This window comes from Podarcis bocagei, assembly GCF_964188305.1.
Source record: "Podarcis bocagei genome assembly, chromosome: 1".
Taxonomy (NCBI): domain Eukaryota; kingdom Metazoa; phylum Chordata; class Lepidosauria; order Squamata; family Lacertidae; genus Podarcis; species Podarcis bocagei.
Window position 1 is genome coordinate 34,463,676 of NC_138125.1, and position 20,014 is coordinate 34,483,689.

The 20,014-nt window shown below is 41.0% G+C and overlaps 1 protein-coding gene across 5 annotated transcripts in view; it reads left to right on the plus strand.

Moving 5' to 3' along the window:
* The window catches only part of SLC25A21 (solute carrier family 25 member 21), a 299,116-nt gene that overhangs the window by 134,288 nt on the left and 144,814 nt on the right, over positions 1–20,014 (plus strand). The gene's annotated exons all lie outside the window — the stretch shown is intronic.

Here is a 20,014-nt window from a genome sequence, read left to right on the forward strand (position 1 = left end):
CTGCTTACAACCAATGGCAAAAACCCCCCAGGCATGCCAGCATCTATAGTGTTTTTGTAAGTTCCTCTGGGGTTTCTTTTGGTCTTGTTTTATATTCTATACACTTTCTTGTGCAATGATTGTGCAATACAGTGGTACCTCGGGTTACATACGCTTCAGGTTAAATACGCTTCAGGTTACACACTTGGCTAAACCAGAAATAGTGCTTCAGGTTAAGAACTTTGCTTCAGGATAAGAACAGAAATCGGGCTCTGGCAGCGCGGCGGCAGCAGGAGGCCCCATTAACTAAAGTGGTGCTTCAGGTTAAGAACAGTTTCAGGTTAAGAACGAACCTCCGGAACAAATTAAGTACTTAACCTGAGGTACCACCGTACTAATAATAAATGAAAACTACCTTGCTAGGTTAGATGGGCTTCTTCTGTACTCAGCTGGTCTATCTTATGTTTTTGATTAACCCAAAGAGGGAAGGGAAAGAAGCCTACATATTGTCGAAGTGGAATTGTTAGGGCAGAACAGAACTTTACATGCAAATTCATGTAAATACCCCCCCCCCTGATGTTGATGGACTTCAGCTCCCATCAGCCCCAGGTACCACAGTCAATAATCAGGGATGCTGGGAGCTCTGGTCCTTCAAGTTCAAGAGGGCACCATGTTGGCTACCTTGTCCTAGAAATCAACAACAACTTTGGAAGAAGTGATTTGATGCGGACACACTTTCCGCCTGCAGCTTCCCTCTCAGCTTCTTTATTCACCATACAGGGTTCCAGACATCTGTTTACCTGACACATCTGTAACTCTGCAGGGCAGGGAAGCAATTGGGGAGAGTTTCACGGGGAAAGCAGTAGGTGCCACACCATTTCTGCCTCAAATCACCCTCTCCTGAAATGGTTCCGCCTAGAAGTAGAAGCTGTCAGGCTTTTATTGCAAACGTTAACATGTAACATGTAGTTCTGCCCCAAATTCAATCATCAAATTGCAATGCATTTTAAAATGCCAAGTTAAACACAAAAATAAAGCATCTATCCTTGATAAGTATAGGGAAGCAGAATGCCCACAAGTAAGTCGGTAGCCAGATTTATTTTATTTTAAGACTAGGGGTCACATCAGACTTCTTGCAAATGTTTGAATCAACTTTTTCCAAATAATTGAATAGGCTTTTAGTAATATCTGATAGCAACCTATTCTTATTTTGTTTACATTTAACTTTTTTAATCCCTTGTTTCCCAGTTTCCAACTGGGAAATAACTGAGTGTTCACCTTTCCTTCCACCATTTTTATTATTGCTGTTATTATAGTGGTTGCTTCAATGTATATTCTACCTTTCCACAGTGCTTGTACTCAAGGCAGCTGAGCCATATCTTTATTATCTTAAATATTACGAAGAGGGAAATGTACCTTTAGATTATTAGTGCCTTGATATTATCTTCTTAAATGGACTCAGGGGTGGGGGTGGGGGTGAAATAACTGACCCACTGTCTTTCTCTTTCTCTTTTTATACAGATGGGCTTCATTAGTTCATCCTGTCAGGTTTACCAAGCGAGTGTTGATAAATTGCTCTCCTTCCTCGCGTCAAAGAAGGAGAGCAATTTCAAAAGTCTCCATGTTGTTTTACACTTAAAAGCCGAATCTGAAAAGGGACCTTTTACAATTCCACTCACAGAGAATGTTTAAGAGTGTTTTCCATTAGTTATTTTAAAAGGTAGTTAAAGGCATATGACAAAGTATTAGGTTGTTTTCACAACTGTTTTTATATCTGCTTACTTTAAATGGTTGACTATAAATTCTGCTTTTTAACAACTGGCATTCAGTTGTCTTGGATGCTATAAAATTACACACTGCAGACACCTTTTTTTGGGGGGGGAGATGTATTTTTAAAATATACCTTGCTTTGTCTCTAGAGTAAATTCTCTTTAACCTTTATCAATTTCTGTGACTGCTGATATCTTTTCTTATAATGTGGTCCTACGGGTATAATCACTGTGAGAAGGGATTTATTCATAGTGTGATACTTACATTAGCTCCAGCCCAGTGCCAGCAGTCAAAGCAGTATCCATGCCACAACTCTCTTGTGTTGGATTAACGCAATAGCGCTGCCTCTGTGTAGCATAAAGTCACACATTTTAGTGTACAAATGTTTCAGTAATGCCCTCAGCCGAGCTGCTTTTTGAAGTTTTACCATCACATGGGAACAATGAGGTACCATGGGGCAGCATAGAACACCAAGTCTTTTTTCCTTCTTCTTTTTTGCAAAATGGGCATGGGTTTTGTTACTAGTCGAACTGCAAGCCATGTAAAAAAAAACACTGGTCCAGCTACCTTTAAAAAAAACACACAAAAAACTTCTTTCTGACCCAGATGCTAGAATAATGTCTGTGTTAAAAGTAAGAAATTTGGCTCGGTTACCACCAGTAAATAAATAAATAAATAAATAAATAAATAAATAAAGATGTTTTGAATAATTGTCAAAAATTATATTTCCATTTTACATTCATGCATAAACAGTACAGCTGATGCATCCACACTGTGGCACCATCTTTGACACACCACGACACTTGTTGCTGTAATAATAATAATAATAATTTATTATTTATACCCCGCCCATCTGGCTGGGTTTTCCCAGCCACTCTGGGCGGCTTCCAAAAGAATATTAAAATACTGTGATACATCAAACATTAAAAGCTTCCCTAAACAGGGCTGCCTTCAGATGTCTTCTAAAAGCCTGGTAGTTGTTGTTCTCTTTGACATCTGGTGGGAGGGCGTTCCACAGGGAGGGCGCCACTACCGAGAAGGCCCTCTGCCTGGTTCCCTGTAACTTGGCTTCTCGCAGTGAGGGAACCACCAGAAGGCCCTCGGTGCTGGACCACAGTGTCCGGGTAGAACGATGGAGGTGGAGACGCTCCTTCAGGTATACTGGACCGAGGCCGTTTAGGGCTTTAAAGGTCAGCACCAACACTTTGAATTGTGCTCGGAAACGTACTGGGAGCCAATGTAGGTCTTTCAAGACCGGTGTTATATGGTCTCGGCGGCCGCTCCCAGTCACCAGTCTGGCTGCTGCATTCTGGATTAGTTGTAGTTTCCGGGTCACCTTCAAAGGTAGCCCCACGTAGAGCGCATTGTAGTAATCCGAGCGGGAGATAACCAGAGCATGCACCACTCTGGCGAGGCAGTCCGCAGGCAGATAGGGTCTCAGCCTGCGTACCAGATGGAGCTGGTACACAGCTGCCCTGGACACAGATTTGACCTGTGCCTCCATGGACAGCTGTGAGTCCAAAATGACTCCCAGGCTGCGCACCTGGTCCTTCAGGGGCACAGTTACCCCATTCAGGATCAGGGAATCCTCCACACCTGCCCGCCTCCTGTCCCTGTAGTGTCAATGTGTGTGGTTCTTTCACATATACTGCCACATAGTGTATGGTTCTGCCACATGGCTAATCATGCACAAGAGAGATGTCGAGGCCAAGTATGTGGTTGCTGAGCAATATGGTGCTGTGCAGAATCTGTTCTCATGCCCTCTTTCCTGTGTGCCCTGTGTCCCTTGATCTGCCCCAGGCTCCACTCCCTGGCCCAGCCAAGTTGCCAGAATTTTTAAGCTAAAAAATATGGCAAGCCTAAATACAATGGAAATCACATGTTCTATCCAATAGATGCCCTTGATACTGATTCAGCCTTAACTTAAAATAGCAGTACAGTACAACACAACACTACAACATGTGCCATTGCATTTCACATGATTCTGTGTTATTATCACCATGTGCTGGCCCATTTGCGGTTTTGAAAACCACAAAGAATTAAAAAGCGATGTAATTGTGTGGTGACACCCTCATTACTTTTGTACTGTTATGCAACTGCTTAAAATTATAAAAAACAACGGCCACATAGTTTCTTTGGATATTGGAACTTAAAGCTCTAAAGTTTATAAAACACAAATTAATGCAATCTGATATTATGCTCACGTTTAGTTTCTATAGTTAGTCTGGACAAATATCTCAGATATCAAGGTTCTATCAATATGACAAATGTAAACACTAATGATTATCATTTGATTTTGTATATTACATAGCTATTTGCAGCTTCCCAGAAATATACCCCAATATTAGACTATCTGTTTTTAAAGATAAAGAGCTACGGTTTCAAGACGGAGATTTGCACAAGGCCTCTCTCTTTGCTTTGGCTGAGGGTCGTGCTCTATTTCAGTCCCCAATGAAAAAGTTCATATTTTCTCTAGAATTGTTTCCATCACACTACTATGTCTCTGCTTTTAATTTTTGCCCAGTGTTAAAGAATGCAATAAAACAGGAGTTGAATGAAAGCAGCCCATTGAAAAGCTTCTGAGTCAGAATCTCTTGCTGACCACACTTGCTTATTAGTGTCAAACTGTTATATGGTTTGATGGGCTGGTAAATCTTTAGTGTTAGCCACAAAGGACTAGAAGTAAGACGTTTGCCACAGTAATCTTAGGCATCCTGCAAGTGTTGTTCACATGTTATATGTGTGTAGGGTTGATCAATTGTGAGTATCAACATGGATGTACAGTGGTACCTCGGGTTAAGTTCTTAATTCGTTCCGGAGGTCCGTACTTAACCTGAAACTGTTCTTAACCTGAAGCACCACTTTAGCTAATGGGGCCTCCTGCTGCCGCTGCCCCGCCGGAGCACGATTTCTGTTCTCATCCTGAAGCAAAGTTCTTAACCTGAAGCACTATTTCTGGGTTAGCGGAGTCTGTAACCTGAAGCGTATGTAACCTGAAGCGTATGTAACCTGAGGTACCACTGTATTGTGAAAATGTTAAAAGGCAGTCTAGCGAGATGGTGACTATTAAAAAAAAAGTGCTGCTGTCTGTCCTGAATCTGATATCTGACAGATTTTTTAAACTTATTTTTTTTAAAAGAGGTTGTTAAAACCTTTATTATTTATAACTTTTGCTCAAGCTTACTTGAGAGAAGATTGATGAGGTCATGCGAGAAATTTCCAACAATCTTTATCGTATTGCGCTTGTGGCTGTGAAGCCTCAGTCATTGTGTGCTTAGAATCTTCAGTTGATCTAGGAACTAAGCTTCTGCGAGGGAAGGGAAATTTGTCAGTTTGTCTCCGGCTGAAATCTGACATGGAGACAGAATGAAGGCTGAGAAGAAGTCCTGGAACGTAGGGAAGCTAAGGGATAGGGAGCCCAGAAGCAAGAAAGTGCAAGGAAGGGTGTAGCAGAATAGAGGAAAAAAGAAAAAAGGGGAGGAGAGACAGCCAATTTCAGATTTGACATTATAGTGAATTGGGGATGAAGGACAATGTTTGTTTTTAACAAATCTAATTTGGTTCTGAATAATAAGTCAATTGGAAACACACAGAGCAGCTCTGAAACAGATTGTGCCCCCCCAACACACGCACACACACATACACACATCATATCTTGTGACTGGCCCCCACTAGCCTGCATACTACTGACTGTTTAGGTTTACAAGTTTTTTGGGTAGAGGAAAGGATGCAGAACTTTCATTCTGCAGACCAAAACACAGCATTCAATTGTTAACCATCTTTTCAAGTATATGTCATATTATTTTTCCAGTTGTGTGTTTTCCCCCCAGATTGCTCTGAAGTCGTCAAACAGCTATGGTAAATACTCTGTCTAGATTCAACTCATAATGCTTTACGGCTGCTGGATACACATGAGAAGATAGCTGGATAGTGATCCTTTACTGACTCACAATCCTCTCATGTTCTGTCAAGTCCGGTTGCCAAGTTTCAATCAATTGAAGGGTTTTAACCAGTACCACAAGCTGGGTGGAGACTAATACCCTGATCCTTAATACATTTACTCAAAAGGAAAAGTCCACTAAATGCAATGGAACCTATCCTTACGTTTAGCAAAGCCAGAGGAGGAGCTAAACGCTCCCCATTGCTGCTGATGCTGAAAGGGACTGTGGCAGGTGGAGGTGAAGCTCTTGGATTGTGTCTCTTCCTGGAAGTAGGAATAAGGCCTTCTCCTGTTGCCTTGACCACCAGCCATTATAGCCACCAAGTATTTTCAGTTTCCCAGCACTGCGCAAATACCATTGGTGCAACAAGTTAGCCATCCTCATTCTTGCAAGTGAAACATGTATGCATGGAAATTTTTTTATTCATTCTTAGCTACTATCACAAAAAAATTATGATGTTGTGTGACTGTGAACATACTTTATGCACCCCAGAGCATTTGGAGCCTCTATTTAAAGCAAAGAACTGATCATATTAAATGAGCTGACATAACCATAACCCACCAGAATTGGAAAAGACAACTGGGTTTCTTGCAGATATATACTGCTCAAGAGTAGGAAATTAAAGTGCAAATTTGACTTTTTCCTTATTTCACGTGGCTGCTATCATTATTGCAGAGCAAAGACCAGACAAACCCTAAAACAGATGTAAAATATAAAGCTTAGAATGTTTGTAGTCATTTAAAAAGTAGAAGTACTTGTAACGTATTATTGTGATTTGTCTTCTATTTTTTACCTTTATGGAACTGATACTGTATTTGTTGGGTTGTTTGAAAGATAATGTGTTACCAAGGCAATTCTTATTTCTGTAGCGTGTTGTGATTTAGAAATTGCATAGTTCATATGATAGCATATCTAGATTGAGAAGGAATCTTGCAGTGAGAGCAATAATAAAAAAGGTGGGGCTGTTTTCACTACAGAAGAGTCTTTAGTGCTAATTAAGTTAGAACCTGGTTATCTTACTGAGAAACACTAGTTGAAAGGCTGCTTCATATATCACACACGGCCAAACTCAGGCTTGAAACCATGTCTGGAAGCTGCAGCTAATCTCAGCTCTCTAACAAGTGGAAGTGTATACATGAGTTTTCAGATGCTTGTTTAGCATGTTCCCTTTCATATTTTTATGTGTGAATGCAAAACGTTTTCAGGTATGTACTAAAAACACACACCATAAACTGCCCTGAGACCTTCGGGTATGGGGCAATATATTAATAATATTAAATAAATAAAAAATATAAAGAAAGAAAGAAAATAAATGAAGCAGTTATAAGAACATTGCTAAAGCAAGAGCTACTACACACACACACACACACACACACACACACACATACAATGTACATATATTTCCTGAAGGCTAGTATTCTGCTGATGTGATGTGGGTGCAAAAGACAGCCTAATTCTGGGTATGGCAGTACATGCTGACATGTTCCAGTTAGCACACAACTCATAGTAGATTTCTGTTGAAACTCAGCCATGATATGCTGCCAGCAAATGGGAGTGGTGAAAAATACTCGGAAGACCAACGAAGGCTAAAATAACACAAAATAATAATGCTGTCATCACCTGTTTCCACAACACGGTACTCAACAAAACTGTGTGCAGTGTGAAGATCCTTGAATTGTTGCCAGTCACCTTTCAGGATTTAGCCCTTTTATTTTCAGCCCATGAATGTGTGGTATTGGTCAGTAATTATGCTAATATACTAGCTGTGATTTCTGAGTATTTCCTCCTAATTCTATTGCTGTTGTGAGCTGAATATAATTGATTTATAGTGCACTCCTTACATCAAGTAGGAATTATAGATATAGCAGTTTAGAGAGGGCAATATGCCCATTTGGTTTTCTCTCAGTTTCTATTTTTTTCAACCTTATATTCAGTTCTCCACATTTCCACATCAGCTTAAAGGTAAAGGTAAAGGGACCCCTGATCATTAGATCCAGTTGTGGCTGACTCTGGGGTTGTGGCGCTCATCTCGCTTTATTGGCCGAGGGAGCCAGCGTACAGCTTCCGGGTCACGTGGCCAGCATGACTAAGCCTCTTCTGGCGAACCAGAGCAGCGCACGTAAACACCATTTACCTTCCCGCCGGAGCGGTACCTATTTATCTACTTGCACTTTGATGTGCTTTCAAACTGCTAGGTTGGCAGGAGCTGGGACTGAGCAACGGGAGCTCACCCCATCGCGGGGCTTCAAACCGCCGACCTTCTGATCAGCAAGCCCTAGGCTCTGTGGTTTAACCCACAGAGCCACCCGCGTCCCTTCAGTTCCACATCAGTTTAATTTCATTTAAAAAGTCATTATGAAAATTCATCAGCATGCTGGTGTGAATTTCTCCTCAAAGGTTAGCTGTGTTTATAGGTTATACTGTGAATTAGGTAGGTTCAACTTTAAATATGAACTGAATTGAATCCCTCCCGCCCATTCCTAGTAGGGGCACACAGAGAGGCATGCTTGATGGTATATAACTGGTATAGTCCTCCATGAGGTCTTTCAAATCTATTCCTAGACATTTTGTGGAAGGGAAATAAAACATTTTGTATTAGCAAGTTTCAGAAGCGTAGGGATAGGAACAAAGATCTAACTCCTCATGCGCAAGGAGTTTTCCCAGCCACGCAGTCTGTCCCATTCAACAGAGAGGGAAATTCCACTCTCATTTCATGTGGCGCAAATTGAGCTGTCTCCTTGGTACACGGAAAATCCCATATGGTCAGGAAGCTCTTTGTGTATTTGAAATCTCACACCCCAGCTTACATGTTTTCAAACATATCCTAACCAAAGGGGTATGTGTGGTGCAGAAAGCTTCTTAAGGACCTACATCGTTTGCCAAATGCTATGAAAGGCGCCAGATTCCAAGCAAAAATCTAAGCAATCCACACACCCAGATACATGCTTTTTGTACTAGTGCTGCGCAGAAAATTTCTACTATTTCACCATCACCATTCTCCATCAGTTAATGAGGAAATACATTGTATTTGAAAGTGGTCATAGGGGTGGTTTGGTGAAATTCTCATAGGTGGATGAAAATGCCTTGCATTTGAGGTGGCTGAAGGGGGCTCATTTCTTCCATTTTACTTAACATCTCTTTGATATGTAAAGATAGTAAGAATATAGATACAAAAATAAAATTTTGCAAAATCTTTGGTCGAACCCATGACACTGAGATTAAGAGTCTTAGGCTCTACCAACTGAGCTATCTAATATGTATTTTTTTCTCAGTAGATGGATAGGATTTCACTGTTTTAAAAAAAGCCATATGTGACTGCACTATTTCAGTCCCAGCGATTTTAAATGAACAATTATGTACTTGTCGCATGAAAATCAAATAACTTATTTGTGACTTGATCAAGTTATACGTATGTTTACACCACAGTTCTTCTCTACTATATTTAAATCTGGAGAGCCAGTGTGGTGTAGTGGTTAAGAGCGGTAGTCACGTAATCTGGGTAACCGGGTTCGCGTCTCCGCTCCTCCACATGCAGCTGCTGGGTGACCTTGGGCCAGTCACACTTCTTTGAAGTCTCTCAGCCCCACTCACCTCACAGAGTGTTTGTTGTGGGGGAGGAAGGGAAAGGAGATTGTTAGCCGCTTTGAGACTCCTGAAGGGGAGTGAAAGGCGGGATATCAAATCCAAACTCTTCTTCTTCTTCTACACTTAGTATTCTTCACATGTTCAATACCAGTATAATATTTTTTTTAAAAAAAATCTTAACTTAAAAGTGAAATATTCAGATGATAAATTGGCAGTGGGGGGTAATTTTATAGTTGCATGCATGAAGTTTTCTCAATATAATATCTATGGAAATGGTAGTAAAATATTAAAGTATTTGTGTACATGAAGCCTTTAATAAGAAATAACAATTCAGCAATAATTAAGACCACTTTTACAAGATATACTGTAGTGCTGCTCACAGGCGTAGATTTTAGCTCTTTTACCCTCTGGCAGCCTCTCCAACCAGGTGCCCTCTAGCTTTTTTGGGACTACAACTCCCATCAGCGCCAGCCAGCACAGCCGTGCTTTCTGAATTTGAAACCCTGATCACAATCTTCTGAATTTCTGCACCGTGAATATCTCTGCTGACAAAAATGCTTGCTGCAATGTTCTTTATTTGCTGTTGGTTTTGTCATGACACACACACACACACACACACACACACACCCCACCAACCCTGTGCAGATAGAGTTTCGCTGAACTAGATCTCTTCCACTTTTCCCTTCTATGTGTACAAGAGAGACAAAAAGAGAGAGGAGCTTTTTTCCACGAAAAAGGCAAAACATTCTTGACTTAACTATTACATAGAATAAGGAAAGTGCCATTGCAGTCTGGCAGTTTAAGAGGAAGAAAACCTCACTCTGTGTCCTTACGTAATGTTCATAGCTAAGCAGCTGCAAATGGAGAGGCTGAAAGATTGAAATATCCATCTGGAAATCGGCTATTAGATGTATACTGGCACGACTTACCAACATTTTATATCCTTGTAGTAGAAATGCAGTTTCCCCGAGGAGAAGCTAAAAAATGTTTGGTTTTGATTTTAGTTTAACCCTTAGCCCTGCTGCCTGCAAAGAGGCCAGAAGAGACTGGGTATCAGTCAAATACTAAGGTCTTCCATGGCCACCCCCAGCCCTGCTTGAAGGGGTTGAAAGTTGTCATTCAGCACCACCTTGCTAGAGGGACCAAGGCCGCCTTTCTCCCCACAGTCCACCTATTCAGTCTTTTCTAGCCAACAGAAGGGCAGAATAATAAGACTGGCAAGCACTTTTCTGAAAAAAGATTGTTTTGATACTTAAAGCATTTCCCTCTCTCTCCCTCTTACAAAAATACTGACATTTGATTTCAGCTGGTCTGAGTTGCAGGGTGATCCTTCTAAGTGTGGAAAATAGGGTTGCAAGACCTCCATGTCTGACCTGAAGTCTCCAGGTTTGTCTGGAAGGTGGGTAACACTACCTTTAATTCTATATCTATATACCTATATCCAGGGCTTTTTTGAGCCAGAACTTGCCAGAACTCAGTTCCGGCACCTCTCAGGTGTGGGAGGCCGTCACTGTGAGTTCCGCTATCTCTTTTTCTAGAAAAATAGCAATGTCTTTCTTTCTTTCTTTCTTTCTTTCTTTCTTTCTTTCTTTCTTTCTTTCTTTCTTTCTTTCATGAGAGCCAGTGTGGTGTAGTGGTTAAGAGTGGTAGACTCGTAATCTGGTGAACTGGGTTCACTTCCCCGCTCTTCCACATGCAGCTGCTGGGTGACCTTGGGCTAGTCACACTTCTCTGAAGTCTCTCAGCCTCACTCACCTCACAGAGTGTTTGTTGTGGGGGAGGAAGGGAAAGGAGAATGTTAGCCGGTTTGAGACTCCTTAAGAAGTTTCCCTCTTCTTCTTCTATCTATCTATCTATCTATATCTATCTATCTATCTATCTATCTATCTATCTATCTATCTATCTATCTATCTATCTATCTATCATCTATCTATCTATCATCTATCACTCCACACAGAGAGACAGACAGGGGGATCTCAAGAGAGCACTTCAACCTGGCAGGAGCCAGTTACAAATTATATTATAGAGACTCTGATGCATCTGTCCTTGTTTGCTCTCTTCTTCCCATTAACATCCATCTCCAAGGCCTGCCCCATTACATTATGAGGGGCCGACCCGAGGCCTCAGATTTGGGTTCTGACATCTCAGTTTCTGGGATGCTCCTGACCTGGCAACTTTGGTGGAACACCCGTAGCTTAGTGCATGCAAAAACCCTCAAGTTCAATCCCTGGCATCTCTGAATACAGCTTCGAAAGACTCCTGTCTGATACCCTGAATAGGTACTGCCAGTGGCCAGAATCCCCATGATGTGGGCGGCATCCCTCTGCCCCCAATCCGGGTCACTGGGGGTCCTGGATGCCTGTCTGCAACCCCACCCCCCAGGAAAGGGGAGTGGACATCTAGATGAAGCACTGGCTTGATAAGGAAGGCAGCTTCTTATGAAGGGGAGAGTTAGAGAGATACCTCGAAAGTTGTTTGCTGTATAACATAATTTTATACAGCATGGTCCCTGTGTTTTCTATTTAGCCAACTATTTTCAAAAGTATGGAAATATTATGAAACATAGTCCTTCCTGGTCTGTATCACCTGATATTGCAGGTAGGTTCGTTTACCTATTTTGCTTGTTTATGGACATCTATACCTGACTTTTATGTGGTAAAATCAAGTTCAAAACACAAATCACAACAAAAATTAGAAATAATAATGACTCTCTCTCTCTCTCTCTCTCTCTCTCTCTCTATATATATATATATATATATATTTGTATAAATATAAAAATAATAATGACAAAAAATATACAGCAGGAATTCCGCCCCCAACAAAACACCATCATTAAAATTGTATCAGCCACAGCAGACATAAAACCTATTATCAAAGGTTCAACTAAAAATGCCTGCTGAAATAAAGTAGTTTTAACAGCCTGTTTAAATGGAGGCAAAGAGGGGGCCTGATTAGCCTCTCTTGGGAGACTATTCCATCCTTTAGGTCCTGAAGAGGCCCTGCCTCTCATCTCCACCAGCTGCGCTTGTGTTGGCAATGTGACAGGAAGAAGAGTCTCAAAAGCTGAGCTCAGATCTTCAGCAGGTTCCTTCCTTGGGGAAGAGGTGATTCCTGAAAGGCAGAATATCCTGGCTTAACTTATTGGAATGCTCTCTCATGTAGAAGATACACCCACATGTGAAGAGCTAAACTTTCAGGAAAAGGGTTTTAAAGGTTTTTTTCCAGTGCGCTGCTGTGAACTCAGAGGTGCTTTACTTCAGAGTCAGCAGTATGTAGACTATTGCACTCTCAGTCTAGATTTCTCTTTAATGTCCTACCTTTCCACCTGCAGAAATTATTTACAAGGAGTATCATGGACATGTTTCAGTGATCATAGAAGGATGTTTTGTGTATCTGTGCATTCACAGAGATAGCTACAGGGTGCTTGATGAAATACCACATATAGGAAGGACTGCCTGAAGAAAACAATGGTCTGTTTTCATCATCCCCAAACCCCTCCAAAAAATACATACTGGTCTCAGGGTGTGTGTGACTGTTATTAGCACCAAACATACAGAGAGAAAAGGCTTAAACCTTCCTTCTCCATACGCTGTGGTGCTGAGGACAATTGTCCCCTTTGGTGTTTATTTTTAAAGAACCACCACAACACGATGTGATTGCTAATCAAGTTATTGGCATAACATATATGTTATGTGTGGTGTAATGGTTAGAGTGTTGGACTAAGACATGGGAGAGCAGGGTTCGAATTCCCACTCAGCCATGAAGCTCACTGGGTGACCGTGGGCCAGTCACTGCCTCTCAGCCTAACCTACCTCACAGGGCTGTTGTAGGGATTAAATGAGGAGGAGGAGAACCATTTTTTGCCACTTTGACATCCTGGGAAGATAAAGGTGGTATATAAAAGTCTTTAATAGATAATGTTAAATAAATATAGGTAGACCCTCAGTATAGTGTCCAAATTTCAGTACAACCTGACGCCCCAAGTGTTGGGTCAATCTGCCATTTTCTGAGATACACTGGGCTGAATCTTACTGGTTCTGAAGCGTCATTCCTACAGCATGAAACCAGAGATTTCTTCCTTTTTCCAGTATTTATTTAGTAGATAGTTTCAGATTTATATTTTGTTGAAATGTCTGCAATGGTACAGTACTTAGGAGCAGGTCATAGGGCTTATAGACTGTTGAATATGTGACAAGGAGGCTGTAAAAGATCTGGTCAGATGAAGTTAATTAACGGCAAATGAAGGACAGCTGCTTTTTATGTATGTAGCACATCTTTGATCTGCTCTACCCTTCAGACCTCTGTGGACAAGGTAGTTAAATACAAACTAGGAGGCCTATTTTAAAGACATTAAGGCCCTCAGGGGCAAGGAGTGACAGTCCGTGCAGCCATGAGCTGTTAGCGTTATTCATTAGAGAACTTTAAACATGTCAGAAAAATAGAGTAATGTCCCTGCACTTAGTTCAGCCTGAACACTGAAGATTACCACAGCTTTGGGACGTATGAATGGACCAGCGTCTGGCAGTGAGTTTCTCGAGAAGGATTTGTTATGCAGGGAAAGAATAATCATGTGTGTGAGAGAGAGTTCAATGAATTATCAGGTCATCTTACATAATCAATAGGTGTGTGTGTGTGTGTGTGTGTGTGTGTGGATGCACACACAGTCACAAGAGATGGGCAGAATCCTAAAGGTGGAGGATTGTAGTGGGGAGGGTTGGGATTCTGTGAGGAGACGGGATGGGAGGAGATTTTAAAATAAATAAATTAAATGGCAGGTGACCAAAATAACTTTAGTTCAGTTGATTTATTTTTTTGCTGCCAGTTGTCCACTACTTCAATTTCAAGAATATTTTAAATTCACAAAGATATAAATAGGTTGTGAACCACTCGGGGATCTTTGAGTGAAGGGCGGTATACAAATTTAATTAATAATAATAGCAATAATTCCAATAAAAAGTCAAAAAAATAACTAATAATTAACCAATAATAATTAATAGTGACATGTTTTCAGAACATTGGCCTTCATAGAACATTAGACCTGCAGACTGAGATATTCCACAATTTGAACATGAATCAAGAACTGGCAAAACAACCTGAATTCAACTCTCCTTAAATGTTTTATAATGACTTTTTGGTACCTATATTAGACAACAACATAAAACATAAGATGTGCAATGGCTATTTTTCAAATAATAGGGAGGAATTCAGCGTTGTGCTGAAATGAATGTCCCATCAGTGCAAGCATTTCAGGTTACCAGACAGAATGATCCCCCTTCTCCATCCCCACATGCTGTTCTGGGGGTTCTCCTAACCCCGAACAATTTTGGGGGTAACAATGGGTGAAGAAAGCCCAGGGGTTCAAGCAGATGGCCTTGTGCAGGGCTTCCAGTGAGCAGACTCATTAGGAGAATCTCTCCTGTTATGCTCACTCTTTCAGAAACTATGGTGGGAAGCAGAGGAGGGAAATTTTGAGATGAAAACTCCCTCCATCCCCCCTACCACTACCTCTATTCAAAATACACTATCCAGAAACTTCTTCAAGGAGCACTGGGGTTGCATCACATGCATTTGTGCGTAATACAGTGGTACCTCAGGTTAAGTACTTAATTCGTTCTGGAGGTCCGTTCTTTACCTGAAACTGTTCTTAACCTGAAGCACCACTTTAGCTAATGGGGCCTCCTGCTGCCGCCACGCTGCCGCTGCACGATTTCTCCTCTCATCCTGAAGCAAAGTTCTTAACCCGAGGTAATATTTCTGGGTTAGTGGAGTCTGTAACCTGAAGCGTATGTAACCTGAAGCGTATGTAACCCGAGGTGCCACTGTATGTAGTTTTACCTTTAGCAAAGCTAAACAGCAATGGGAGAGAAATGGTTTTAATCGTGGAGCACAGAAGAGGTAATGGGACGAGGGTGGCGCTGTGGTCTAAACCAGAGCCGATCAGAAGGTTGGCGGTTCGAATCCCCATGACAGAGTGAGCTCCCGTTGCTCAGTCCCTGCTCCTGCCAACCTAGCAGTTCGAAAGCACATCAAAGTGCAAGTAGATCAATAGGTACCACTCCAGCGGGAAGGTAAACGGCATTTCTGTGCACTGCTCTGGTTCGCCACAAGCAGCTTAGTCATGCTGGCCACATGACCCGGAAGCTGTACGCCGGCTCCCTCAGCCAATAAAGCGAGATGAGCTCCGCAACCCCAGAGTCATCTGCGACTGGACCTAATGGTCTGGAGTTCCTTTACCTTTTACAGAAGAGGTATAATTGTAGCCTGAGAGGAAACCAATTAACAAACTGTGTAGCTAGTACAGTGGTACCTTAGGTTACATATGCTTCAGGTTACAGACTCTGCTAACCCAGAAATAGTACCTCGGGTTAAGAACTTTGCTTCAGGATGAGAACAGAAATCGCTCGGCAGCAGCAGGAGGCCCCATTAGCTAAAGTGGTGCTTCAGGTTAAGAACAGTTTCAGGTTAAGAACGGACCTCCGGAATGAATTATGTTCTTAACCTGAGGTACTTCTGTACACTGTCTTGAGCCATCCATCTTTATAACTAACCTTAAAGGATGGAAAACTTACCTTTTACAATATAAGACTGTGCAATGGCAATTTCCCCCTCAATGGTTTATTTTATATACATCAGACAGGTCCATTGTTAAGATTTCATACAGTGGCTTGTTTGAACCTGTAACTGTTCATGTTTTTGTCCCAGTGTGGAATCAATGGCTGTATCTTTTCTGCTTCAAGTCTAGATTATGGACTGAACAGCACTCTTAATAATGTTTTGTGGTGTTTCAAGCATTTGTCATGTCAAGAAACATTCTTTTGGCAGCAAAGGTACTGATTTTGAGACCAAATTGAAAAACAAAACAAAACAAAACACCACTTTATCAAGACCAAATAATAATTAGCTCAAGTCATGTTTAACAATTTCACAGTCAGATGTATTTTTACAACAGGATAGCAAGATACATATTGCAATATTTATTGTTATTTTGCATATTTTGACAGTATGTGTTTGAATGCCAAAACAAATATACACAGCTCCAGCTATATAATATACAGTGCTTGACATGTGTTTCTCTCTATGAGCAAATTTCCATTGTGTTTTGCTTCCTCTGTGACTATCTTATTCCAGGAAAATGAATAAAGCACACTGAGGAGGGTGAATAATACACTAAAGGGGATATCTGCAATAAAATGCATGCATGCATCATACTTCCCAGACCTATCTAAATGGTGGAAGAATATATATATAGAATGTTGAGTCTCTAATATCAGTCACATCTATATAGGTAGTAGCACTTGGAAAACAAGTGTAAGCCACAATTTTTCTTTTCTTTCTTTTGCCATTGATGTATTTTAATTTCCTTGTTGTTTGATATAGTACATGCTAATTTCAAAGATAATTTTAAGATATCTGATGGGCATATTTTTGTGAAACCATTGTCCTTTGAGAGTGGGAAGGGGGATATTGAGTTACTCACAGCGGGGTATTGAAGAAACTTGAATTTCCTGAAATTTCAAATTTGAATATGAGGTGGCCAAGCTTCCCCATGCCCTGCTCTGGCTACTCAAGGTGCATTCGTGGGACAGAATGCCATGATGTAATATGTCCCAGGAATGCTTTCAAAGCAGTGAGGCCATGGCTTGAAGTAGTGGCAGGGCTTTCTTGTTTACTGTTGAAAAAAGGAAGAAAAAGACAACAACTATTCACATTGGAAAGGTCTATGTGAAAACAAAGCAGAGTATCGAAGCTGATACACAGATGGCACCTCCCCCCAGAACAATTAGATCATATAAACAAAAGGTTCCCAACTGGGTGTTGCAGGAGCTGTAAGGAATGAGGGTATCTTGCATGTGGTCCTTGTGTTTTCATGCATTTTGGAAAATTTAGCTTTGAAATTAGTTGAGAAATAGTGCAACAACCCATTCTGTTATACACACAGCTGCAATTGAACTCTGCAGACCTCTACCGTGAAGGCTTTTCATGAGGAACCTATCCAATCATTGGTTGCAGCAACCAGAATAGAAATTGCCCAAAGCTGGAAAACAGCCACAAGATATCCCAGCCTTTGCCCAAATGGTGCCCTCCAGATGTTTGGACTACAACTCCCATCGGCACCAGCCATCCAAAAGGCAAGTGGTTGACGAAGGCTGGACTACACAGTTAACAGAAACTCACATATTGCAGTAGATAAACAGGAGGCGTCAATAAAGAAGGTTTATTTATGTGGTCTTCATTTAAATCATGTGTAAATGAATGGTTTCCTGGGCAAAGACCATTGGTTGTCTACTCTTTGGATGAGACAACATTGCTTGAAAAGAAACATAATTGATAATTACCTATTAAAATACCTGTTAAAATACATTGACAAATAGCTTTCATTTGTCAATGTATTTTAACAGGTATTTTAACAGGTAATTATTAATTATGTTTTCCCCATTGAGTAGACACTTTTGCAGTTGCTATTTTGTTCATAATTTCTGTAGAAATTCAGTAAAAAAAATTGCAAATATTTTTTGTTATTATTCTTTAGATTTAATCCTTCAGTTTAATCCAGTCTTCAGGGAGTATGGCAATTTATATTATTGTATGATATGGCTTCAGCTAAGTTCCACAGAGTTCATTGTGTGAGAATTAAAACTTGTTCTCTCATGGAAATTAATGGGAGTTAAAAGTGCTAGACTTTGGCTGGATTGTGTCTACTTATTTATAAATAGCTTTTAAGTAAATGGTCTAGGATTCTATCTTAAGCCTTCCATTCAAGCTCCATGTGCACTCCTTTGAGTCCGTGGAACTCCTATCAAGACATTAAATTATGAGAAACACATTGTTCATAAGAGCCTGTTTAGTAAATTAGGTGATATGATAAAAGGATGCACAAAGTCGATAGGCATTGTCTGAAAGAGGTGCCTTCCTTCTAATGCTTTAATCTACAACTCAGGATTGCTAGAAATATAACAGGGCCACCATAGTTTCTGGGCTACTTTTCAAGTAGGATGGTTTAAGTGTTATCAGAACCATTACTATTGATGGGAAAATGTGTATTGTTTCTTATCCGTCCCACCATTTTTTGCATAGCTTGCGTGTTCATTTTTATTTTTTTAATAGGGCCCCCTTTCTATATCTATATACATTCTTGGTTATTATGCAGAGAGTGCTGCCTTGGGAAATCAACTAACTATGCAAACCTACTGTATAATTAAATGATGAGAACAAAGAAAAGATTTTTATCCTTTCGGAAACACAGAAAGCTAACAGAATCGTGAAGTTACCAAAACATAGTTCTTGCCAATGGAAATGGAATTCATCTGATTCATTTGCTGGGGAAATGCCTGCATTAAAAATTTGTGTTGTGCAGGCTAAGAAATTAAAACTAGTGCTGTGCCAAATTTGCATGAGGTTTGGGATTGGATGCAAAAAAGAGGGGTTTGGGGGATTTCAGAAAGCTCGCTGGGGGGAAAAAACTTGTCAGACATTGGGCAGACTTGTAGACGGACCACCACTGGGAGTCTAGTTCTGGTACAAGCAGGCTGAGGTCTAAAGATTCAGAGGCAGATGATGTGGTCACAACATGCTGTGCTCAGGTTCACGTGAGAACAAGGCCAGAAGCATAGGCAATGAGTGTTTTGTGTGGGTGTTGCGTTCCTGACCCCATGCATGTTGGCAGAGCACATGTAAGCTCCATTACGCCCCTGCCTCTGTTCCATCCCCTTTTCTGACCACTTCCGGGTTGCAGCAATGTGTGTGGTCATGCCTCAATTGGACATGCTTAAATTGGTCGTTGCCTGTACAGTGGTACCTCTGGTTAAGTACTTAATTCGTTCCGGAGGTCCGTTCTTAACCTGAAACTGTTCTTAACCTGAAGCACCACTTTAGCTAATGGGGCCTCCTGCTTCTGCCGCACCACCGGAGCCTGATTTCTGTTCTTATCCTGAAGCAAAGTTCTTAACCTGAAGCACTATTTCTGGGTTAGCGGAGTGTGTAACCTGAAGCGTATGTAACCTGAAGCGTATGTAACCCGAGGTACCACTGTACTCAGCGTGGTGATGGACAAGTTTTTAGTGAGATACTAGACTGTTAGGTCAAGAGAGAAAGTCTTCATTGGGAATCGTTGCAATGAGTTGCCCACATATTGCCTTGCTGATTGAGGCCTCTCATTTTGATCTCTGTATTGTATTTGAAGGTAATGGTTTTCATTTTATATTATTGCCAGCTGATGAAGAATTATCATTGAAACAGTTCATTATCTTGGAGGAACTGTTCTGTTTGCTGCTGTGCTCGGAGCATCCTTTTGTGATGTTTGGAGCACCTACCATCTTACTTCTGTGTTGCTGTTCTCGCTCTTGACAACATTTTGGATATGATATTTCCTGTGAAAAGGCATTCAGCCTCAATTTTAGCCATTCTTTATAGTGACATACCATTCTAATCATTCTGCTTATGGAATTGTTACTTGACTCTTATTAGTTTGTGACTCCCTACACCGTTAATGAATTTTGAAACAGTTTGATAGTGTTATATAAATATTGTCAATATATTATTAGCCTACGTGTTGCTTGATGTTGTTCAGATTGCTGATTGAGGGAGCTAGGGTCCTGGGCTCTGCGGCCTGGATCCCTGGTTTTTCTGCTTTGGCAACTTACAAAACCTTTCCTTGGTAGTCTTTCATGATGGCTCATATATATAGGCAAACACTGATAATGTTGCTGCTACAGCGCCATTTTTTAGACCTGTCTTCTCCC